General features: G+C 50.1%; 2 non-coding genes across 2 annotated transcripts; one reads left to right on the forward strand and one right to left on the reverse strand.

The window, feature by feature from the left end:
* The first annotated feature begins 407 nt into the window (after nt 1-407).
* On the forward strand, nt 408-479 carry TRNAC-GCA (transfer RNA cysteine (anticodon GCA)). Its single transcript has one exon. It is a non-coding gene; the product is annotated as a tRNA-Cys (tRNA).
* An 8826-nt stretch (nt 480-9305) lies between these two features.
* LOC129401312 (U6 spliceosomal RNA) lies at nt 9306-9414 on the reverse strand. The gene has a single exon (XR_008628243.1). It is a non-coding gene; the product is annotated as a U6 spliceosomal RNA (small nuclear RNA).

Raw genomic sequence — 9414 nt, forward strand, 5'->3', positions numbered from 1 at the left:
CTCTCTCCCCAGATGGCCCCTGTTCTGTGGCTTTTCCATTTCTGGCAGATGCAGGCGACAGGCACCGGAGGAAGGGTGGGGCAGGGGTTAGTGTCAGGGTCTGGAACTGAGTGTCAGCAGCCGTGGACTTAGGGTCCAGTCTCACGAGAAAGGAGCAGCAGTCACTGGACGGCCACGGAGCCCAGATCTGGACAAAGGACTGACCAAAGGCCCTTCCTCTGCGTGTCCTGTGCTTTCCCAGCGGTGGGCGGGAGCCTGCTGCCTCTTTACACCAGAGGAATAAAATCGTGATGAGGCAGGCGGGACGGCTGCAGGGAGGCCGGGCCCCTGGGACTGGCAAGGGTTTATAGGGCTGCTGGGCATGGCCGTACAGGTGAAAGGCGTGACTAGGTCCTCTCCCCCAGAGAGGGGGCATAGCTCAGGGGTAGAGCATTTGACTGCAGATCAAGAGGTCCCCGGTTCAAATCCGGGTGCCCCCTTTTGCTCATTGGAACCAGTAGGTCTCAGACTTAACCCTAACCAATGAGGGATACCACAAACGTCTCTCGTTGGCACAGTTCAGAGTATTAGTTTCCTGCATTCCGACTTGACTTCCTTCGCATGATTCTTGTTCGATACAGGCTGGCTTATGTTTGCTTTTTCTTTTTTCTTGGGACAAGGGGTCGCTCACGCCCAGCAGTGCTCAGGACTTACTCCTGGCTCTGTGCTCAGGGATGTCTCCTGAGGCTGCTCAGGGACTCTCTGGGATCCTGGGGATTGAATGCAGGTTGGCCATGTAGAAGGCAAGCGCCCGACCCGACGCTGGATAACATAGGTCTGTCCTTTCTTCCCCGCCGGAAGGAGTTTAGGAGCACTGAGTGACACCCGTGACTGGTCCTGAGGCCCTCCCGCTCATCTTTAGCTTCTACTTTGTGCTTTGCTCCCCACCAGTTAATCACGCCTTTCCCCTAGTCAGACCCTGTGATTTGTAAAATCAGATTCTTCAGAGGACTTTGGATTTTGTATTTGTAAGTGAAATACTGCTTTTCTCTTTCCTTTATGTCCTCCGCAGTTTACTTTACAGGAATATCCTTTTTGTATAGATACAGGAAGACAGTTAATGCTATGTCTTGTAACTTGAGTTAATTGACTCTGAATAATATTTACTCCTGGGCATCTGTTATATTTACTTGACTTAAGCCTCAGTGGCCCTTAGTTCCTACTACCACAAAAGGAGGGCCCTGGTGAGGGATCGGACAGACCGAGGGCAAGCCGTAAATTACCCAGGCATTGAAATGGGACAGGCCACGTGCCATAAAACTTATAATAAGAGCATGGCCATGGACAAACTCTGTCATGACCCAAAAAGAAGTGGATAAGGATCCTGCTGGGGCTAGGAAAGACTGACCTGGCCTGAGGACCTCTTCTGGGCTATATAGCGAGACGTCCCCAGGAAGAGCCACCCTTTAAGGTTGATAAATCTCTTACTGTGTCCATACAAAATGACTAGAGATACTATTAAGAACTAAATTTAAGATGACTGATTAAATGGATTTGAACTAGGGAAAGGAGAAATATGCCCTTAAAGGATTCTGCCCTTGGGCGGATCTCCCAGCAGGAGGAGATTTTATCCTAGAAGAAGCTTCCCCAGAAGGAAGGACTTGACATTTGATGATTGTGCTTCTACACCTGTGTGCATTTCTGATGTAGGCAGGTAGACAGGGACAGGCCCTTGGCAATGAAATGTAGGTCAACAATTCTTCTGGGAAGGAAAATTCCTGTGGATACTGGAAACAAAGACCTGATAAGACCTTCAGCAGGTCCTAGGGAGATTGGACCCCTCCCCAGGAAGTTCCTTGAAAACCCTCGGACCTCTCCCTTAATCCAACTAACTTTGGTGATTCAGTCCAGAGAAGATCTAGCAGGACTAAAGGCCAAGAAGCGGAGTTTCAAAGGCTGCACCCAATTCTACCCACTTAGCAACAACTCTGGCAATGGACTCTTATGTAGGCAGAAGCCCCCCGTGGGGGCAGGTTGGATAAATCCTATAAAAGTCACCTTAAACAAAGGAATGCGTGCATATGCTGCCCGGGCACGTGTGCTGCGTGGGTCCACATGGCTGAGCACATGTGGTGCCCGAGCACATGTGTTGCCTGCGTCTCCCCTCCTTGAGATGTGGACTTTCATGCTTTCCTGTCTAATGCTGGGATGTGTGTGTAGGGGCTCTCCCTGCCCTTGGAGAAGCCCGCGTTCTCTCTTGAATGAGTTTCTCTCTCTCTATCTCTCTCTCCCTCTCCTCTCTCTCCTCTCTCTCTCTCCCTCCCTCTCTCTCTCTCTCTCTCTCTCTCTCTCTCTCTCTCTCTCTCTCTCTCTCTCTCTCTCTCTCTCTCTCTCTCTCTCTCTCTCTCTCTCCTTCTCTCCATCCTATTTACTTCACTGCTTGTCTACTCCTGAAATTCCTCTCTGCAAGGCGAGACAAGAACGCAATAACCCAGGGTCCCGGATGGCAGAGGCAGATTGGGAGAAAATGACCGTCTTTCTTCTCCCCACTTCACATCGGTCACCCGTGGGGCCCGCCGACATCATTTCGACCCCCAACCCCTGAGGAGTGGGGGATTACTAAGGCTGTGAGGCTGGACATGAGGAGACCGGGATGGGGCAGCGTGAGACTGGGATGGGCGGGCGGGGAGAGTGGAGTCAATGGCAGGGTGGAGACTGGAATAAACCGCGACTGATTGCCACCCAGCTCGGGCCCCATCCCTCCTGCATTCACCCATTGCTGTCGGCTGGCCAGGGTGCAAGGCGACTCGGCCACCAAGCGCCCACAGCACACACACACACACACACACACACACACACACACACACACACACACACACTTTTTGAACTAACACTTACTCCTGGCTCTGTGCTGAGGGATGTGTCCTGAGGCTGCTCAGGGGTGATATGGGGTACTGGGGATCGAATGCAGGCTGGCCAGGAGGAAGGCCAGCGCCTTATCCACGGTATTATGCCTCCAGCCTCCATGTTTGCTATTTCTACATTTTTGTTGGCCCAAATCATGGGTGTGCTGGGACATCCAAGAGTTGGTCCTGGCGTGAAGGGCAGTAGTGAATTTTAGTATTTTCTAACTTCGTGGTGCAAATGATCTCACTGTGGTCAGTTTCAAGCCCCACACACTTGGGCAGGAGCCAGCACACCCACCCCTGTCTGCAGGGGCTCCGGCCCCCGGCCCAGCCTTACGCTGCTCACCCACACCAGACCAGTTGCTCATCCATCTGCTCCACCTTGGAACTGTGCATACCAAGACATGCCGGATTCCTCCTCAGTGCCAGGCAGGAGGAAGACAAGAACTGCCCACGATGAGCAGAACAGGGAACATCAGGGCAGTGACGGGCCGGGGTGACAGTACAGCCGGTAGGGCGATTGACTTGCATGCAGCTGATCAGGATTTGATCCCTGGCATCCCATATGATCCCCTGAGCACTGCCAGGTGTAACTCCAGAGTTCAAAGCCAAGAGTAATCCCTGAGTGTGGCTGGGTGAGACCCAAAAAGCCAGAAAACAAACAAACAAACAAACAAACAAACAAAAACCAATGCAGTGAAGAGCACAATTAGGATCCTTACACAGAAAGGTGCTAGTGGATGCTGGTTGAAAATGAAAGGATTGAGGCTGGAGCGATAGCACAGCGGGGAGGGCGTTTGCCTTGCATGCTGCTGACCCAGGTTCTATTCCCAGCATCCCATATGGTCCCCCAAGCACCACCAGGGGTAATTCCTGAATGCAAAGCCCTGAGCACCACTGGGTGTGACCCAAAAAGAAAAAAAGAAAGAAAGAAAATGAAAGGATTTCCACATCCAGTTGCACAGAGAATATTCTACACTAGATCATCTAAAGGCCACCTATCTCAAAGCACACAGCCAGGCACAACTTGACTAACACCCATGTGTAGCTGGACCTGGAACTCTGTTCTTAGGACGCTAAAGGATATTTATGACAGTGAAGGAACTCAGTCCTTAGGATGATGAAGAATACTTAGAAACCGGAGTCCTGAGTGGTCTATTTGAACAGACCCAAAGAATGCCTGTCACACAGAAAGACAACCGAGGAACCATGCCAGGTTTTCAAGAATTTTATTGAAGTAGCATTACTTTATAATTTTATATATTTTAGAGGTACATCTTTACACTTCAACATCTGCATTCTTTATGGTTCTATCCCTACCAAAAATCTGGTTTCAATCTACAATCATCCATTTGGCTTCTGTTACCCATTTCACCCCATCCTTCTTGCTAACCACCGACCTTTTCTCTGAATCTTGAGTTCTGTTTTTCATTTTATCCATTTGCTTTGCTTTCTTTCACATGAGTGAAATCATACTGGTCTTTTTGCATCTGAATTATTTCAGTTACCGTAATATCTCCAAGCCCCAGCCTGTTGCAAACTTTCCCCTTGTTTGTAGTATTCCATTGTGTCTACACACATCTTTCCTATCCATTCATTACATGTCATTTACCAATGAGCCCTTCAATTAATCCATATCTTGGCTATAACAAACAATGCTGCAATGAACATAGGAGTAGCACAGCTCTTAAAATTAGTATTTTTATGTTCCTCAAACAACTCCCCGATTCTCAGTTTAATGCTAGCAGAGTTTTCGCGTCTCCGTTTAGTGAAGTATACGTTCTCCTCATTAATTTCATTCCTGAGCTCCTGGAATTGCCTTTCTGAGTTTTCCTGTAACTAGAAACATCTCCATAACTGTTTTGAATTTTCAGATGCCCACCTTCTGCGTTTTTGAGCTTGGTTTCCGGAGAATTGTCCTTTTCCTTCCTGTGACACCGCATTGCCCTGGTTTCTCACCGTGGCTGATGAACGGTGCCCATGAGCCCACACCTTTCCTCCTTTCGTCAAGTTCCTTTTGCTTCCATTTTAAGTAAGTCCAGTTAAGCAACTGGCGGGCTTTCTCCTGGCTTCCAGGAGGTGGCGGTACAGTATTGGTTTTGGGATTCTCTCCTCTCCAGGGTGGACCCCGCTGCTGCCCACTGTCTGTCCAAGGGGTTCACTGAAGCCTCATGACCTTCGCCAGTGTCTGGCCCTGGACTTCACTGAAGGGGGCTGGGCCAAGACAGAGGGTCCAACTGTTGAGTTCAGGATTCGTGTGTTTGTCACGGGCTCTGGCGCTGCAGAGTGATGCCACCCCCGTCATCACTGTCCTCTCGGGGGCCACAGGCCTGGAGCTGCAGCTTCCGGTCCCACGGGTGGCAGGACGGGTTGGGCTTGGCCTCGTCCCCGTGGCCGCGAGTTGCGATCGACAGTGGCAGCTGCAGTCACTGTCCCCCCAGCTCCACAAGGCACAGGAAGCTCCTCTTCACTCCGACATGTGGCGCTCTGGGGAGAACTTACTGTGCGGAAGCTGAAGGAGCCCCTCGAGGGGTGTGTGTGTGTGTGTGTGTGTGTGTGTGTGTGTGGTGTTTTGGGGTCACACCCAACGATGCTCACGGGTTACTCCTCGCTCTGTGCTCAGGAGTTACTCCTGACAGTGCTCGGGGGACCGTACGGGATGCCAGGGATCAAACCCAGGTTGGCCCAGGTTGGCAAGTCCTTTCCCCGCTGTACTATCACTCCAGCCCCTGGAGGTTGTTGTTTTGTTTTCTTGGTTAGGTTTTGGTTTAGGTTTTGGGGTCACACCTGGCTGTGCTCAGGGCTTATTATTCCTGGCTCTGAACACAGGGACTTTGTGCGGGGATGGAATTGGGGTCAGCTGTGAGTAAAGCAAGATCCCTGTGCCCTGTCCTGTCTCTGTGACCCCTCCCTTACCGAGGGTATTTAATGACCATGTGATTCCGGAAGCGAAGTCTTGGACCTGGGTTCCCAAATAAGCCAGAGTGTCAGACCTCGAGTCAGAGCGGTTTCCCCACACACCGGCTCAAGGAAGCCAGCGCTGGGCTGGGGAGACAGCACAGTAGGTAGAGCCTTTGCCTTGCTTGCATGCAGCCAACATGGGTTTGACCCCCAGCCCCTCTGATGGCCCAAGTCAGCCAGGAGTGATCCCTGAGCAAAGAGCCAGGAGTCAAGCCCTGAGAACAGCCAGGTGTGGCCCGGAAAATAAAGCAAACAGACAAGAAAGAAAACCGAAGATCTTTATTTTTCTCTTCTGGGGCAAGGAGAGGCTCCCTGGAGAGTTCGAAACCCCCCATGCTCTCGTCACACTCCGTAGGGTTTGGACCTATCTGCAAGCTTCCGAACGTCCCAAGCCTGCAGTTCACACAAAGGGTGCCCACAGGTGGGATCTGGAGCTGTGGGGCAGCGGCGAGGGCATTTGCCTTGCATCAGGTCAGCTCGGGTTCGATCCCCAGCATCCCATATGGTCCCCTGAGCACCGCCAAGAGTAATTCCTGAGTGCAGAGCCAGGAGTGCATCCCCCCAAAAAAAAAGTGTGCCCAGAGCTGACAGTGGTTCTGGAGTAGCCCAAAGGAGCTCCAAGAGTGCAGACTGGCCCAGATATGCGGTTCCAGGACGAAGACTCCAGGTCACACGGCAGTGGCGGCAGCTGAAGAGCTGGGCTGTCCCTCCCCGGCTCCCTGCCTGCTCTGGACTCCGGCTGTCACGCCCACAGTCTGCCTCTGGGTGCCATCTCAACGCACCAACCGCCCTGGTCCAGGCATTCTCCATTGACTCCCCAGATGGACTATGGCCCTGTAGAGATGTCTCTGGACCCCAGCCGTTTACAATCTTAGAATTCCAGTATTCAAAGTGAGCAATAGAAAATAAATTATCTAGCGTCTGCCCCTGACAGGCAGGCTTGAACGGTGATGGGAAAATTCGAGCAAACCAAAAGTAGAGAGAAGGTATTGGGGAAACTCTCTGCCATAGAGGCAGGGTGAGGACTGGTACGGAGGTGGGGATATTGGGGACGCTGGTGGCGGAAAATGTGCACTGGGGGACGGATGGCTGTTGGATCATTGTATGGCTGAAGCTCAAACATGAAAGTTTTGTAACTATATCTCACAGTGATTCAATTTAAAAAAAAAAAAAAAAAGAGTGCAGACTGGAGAGCACAGCCTTCCACACCCCCTGAATTCCCACCCTTGAATCCTGGCTTCCGTGAGCTCATGAATAAGTCACGTGGCACAAGTGGTAAAACTCGTGCCCAGCAGAAGTGAGACCTGGAGTTGGAGCCCGGACCACCCAGCACTGCTGGGCATCGTTCCTTTCTTTTTTTTTTTTTTTTTTTTCCACAGAAATGTTTTTTTTTTATTTTTTTTTTTTTGGCCATATACCTTCATTTATTTTATTTTATTTTTTTTTAATTTTATCACCATGTGGAAAGTTACAGAGTTCTCAGGTTTATGTCTCATTTATACCGTATTCAAACACCATCCCTTCACCAGTGCCCATATTCCACCACCAAAATCCCCGGTATACCCCCCGCCCTCCACCCCAACTGTATAACTGATGAACCTCACTTTATTTTCTCTTCACCTTGATTAAGTTCCATATTTCAACACAAAACTCACTATTGTTGTGGAAGTTATATCCCTAAAAAAGATAACCCTAATAAGGAGGCATTTGATAATTAGTTTTCCATTCAAAGATTGTATGTTCTCAGGTGTTAGAAAAGGTCGCGCGGCCGCTAACGCGGCCGCGCGGCTCGGATCTGTCCCAGTCCCGAATCCTGGAGCCGTGTTAGTTGCTGCTCAGTGGCGCCAGGGTTCCATCTGGAGAAGGTGTGCTGGCGGCACCTCCTCCTTCCGGCCCCCCGGTGTTGCTGGCCCCGACTCGGGTCCGGAGCATTTTCCAGGCCGCGTTGCTCACCAGAATGCCTGCCGCTTCTCTGTGGATTGTGGCATGAAGATGGCGCCGAGGGTGGGGGGCATCGTTCCTTTCTGGGAAATAAAATCATAATTTTTTTCTTTTTGTATCACACCCAGAGATGCACATGGGGTTACTCCTGGCTCATGCACTCAGGAATTACTCCTTGTGGTGCTCAGGGAAACATACGGGATGCTGGGTATCAAACCCAGGCCGGCCGCGTGCAAGGCAAACGCCCTACCCACTGTGCTATTGCTCCAGCCCCTCAAAGACACATCTTTAAACATCACCCAGAATGAAGTCAAACACCTTAAAGAGATGAGGAAGAAAGAGGCTGGAGCAATAGCACAGCGGGTAGGGTGTTTGCCTTGCACGCGGCCCATCCGGGTTTGAATCCCAGCATCCCATATGGTCCCCTGAGCACCGCCAGGAGTAATTCCTGAGTGTAGAACCAGGAGTAACCCCTGTGCATCGCCGGGTGTGACCCAAAAAGCAAAAAAAAAAAAAATAAGAGATGAGCAAGAAAAAGAAAAGAATAGCTAGGAGTAATAATAGGATGACTAATAATAAAAGAATAATAAAAGAATAATAGGATGACTAATGTGTTAGGAGCAAGGGTCAAACATGAATCCTCCAAGAGAAAATAAAGCACAGAGAGAGAAAGAGAGAGAGAGAGAGAGCAGAGAGAGAGAGAGAGAGAGAGAGAGAGAGAGAGAGAGAGAGAGAGAGAGAGAGCAGAGAGAGAATGGCTGAGAGTTTCCAGACTTGCTCCAAGATAGCTTGGGTTAGGACTCTGATTCCGAGGAAAGGGCTACAGAGACTCAGTGGTCCAGTGCTCTGCATGCCGGACACCTGAAGCAGAGCTGGAACTCGACCTCAGGCACCACTGAGAGTGACCCCAAAACAACACCAGAAAAGTTACAAGGAGGAGAAATAAAAATGAATCCACACATAGGCACTTGGCGGTGAAATTTCATAAGATCGTAAGCAAAGGGATGACCTGAAAAGCAGTCAGACTGCAAAACCGAGTCAGACGCAGAAGGAGGATATTCAGCTAGCTCTGTGACAGACACACGAAGGATGGCAGCCAAGGGGTTAAAGTATTACAAGTGTGAAAGCCGCTGTCACCGAGAACTCTCTACCAGCTCGACTATCACTGGGTGTGAGAGAAAGTTTTTCTTTTTAACAGCTGAGAGCATTGACTTCTAATGTATTTTTTATACAATTTTTTATTTTAATTTATTTATTTTTAATTAGTGAATCACCATGAGGGTACAGTTACAGATTTATACATTTTTGTGCTCATGTTTCCCTCATACAAAGTTTGAGAACCCATCCCTTCACCAGTGCCCATTCTCCACCACCGGTAAACCCAGCATCCCTCCCACCCTCCCCAGTCCCATCTCCCCCCACCCCACCCTGCCACTGTGGCAGGGCATTCCCTTCTGTTCTCTCTCTCTAATTAGCTGTTGTGGTTTCAATAAAGGTGTTGAGTGGCCACTGTGTTCAAAAAATATGGAATGCTTCACGAATTTGCGTGTCATCCTTGCACAGGGGCCATGCTAATCTTCTCTGTACCATTCCAATATTTTAGTATATGTGCTGCCAAAGCAAGCAC

This window comes from Sorex araneus, chromosome 1 (assembly GCF_027595985.1).
Source record: "Sorex araneus isolate mSorAra2 chromosome 1, mSorAra2.pri, whole genome shotgun sequence".
NCBI classification, from domain to species: domain Eukaryota; kingdom Metazoa; phylum Chordata; class Mammalia; order Eulipotyphla; family Soricidae; genus Sorex; species Sorex araneus.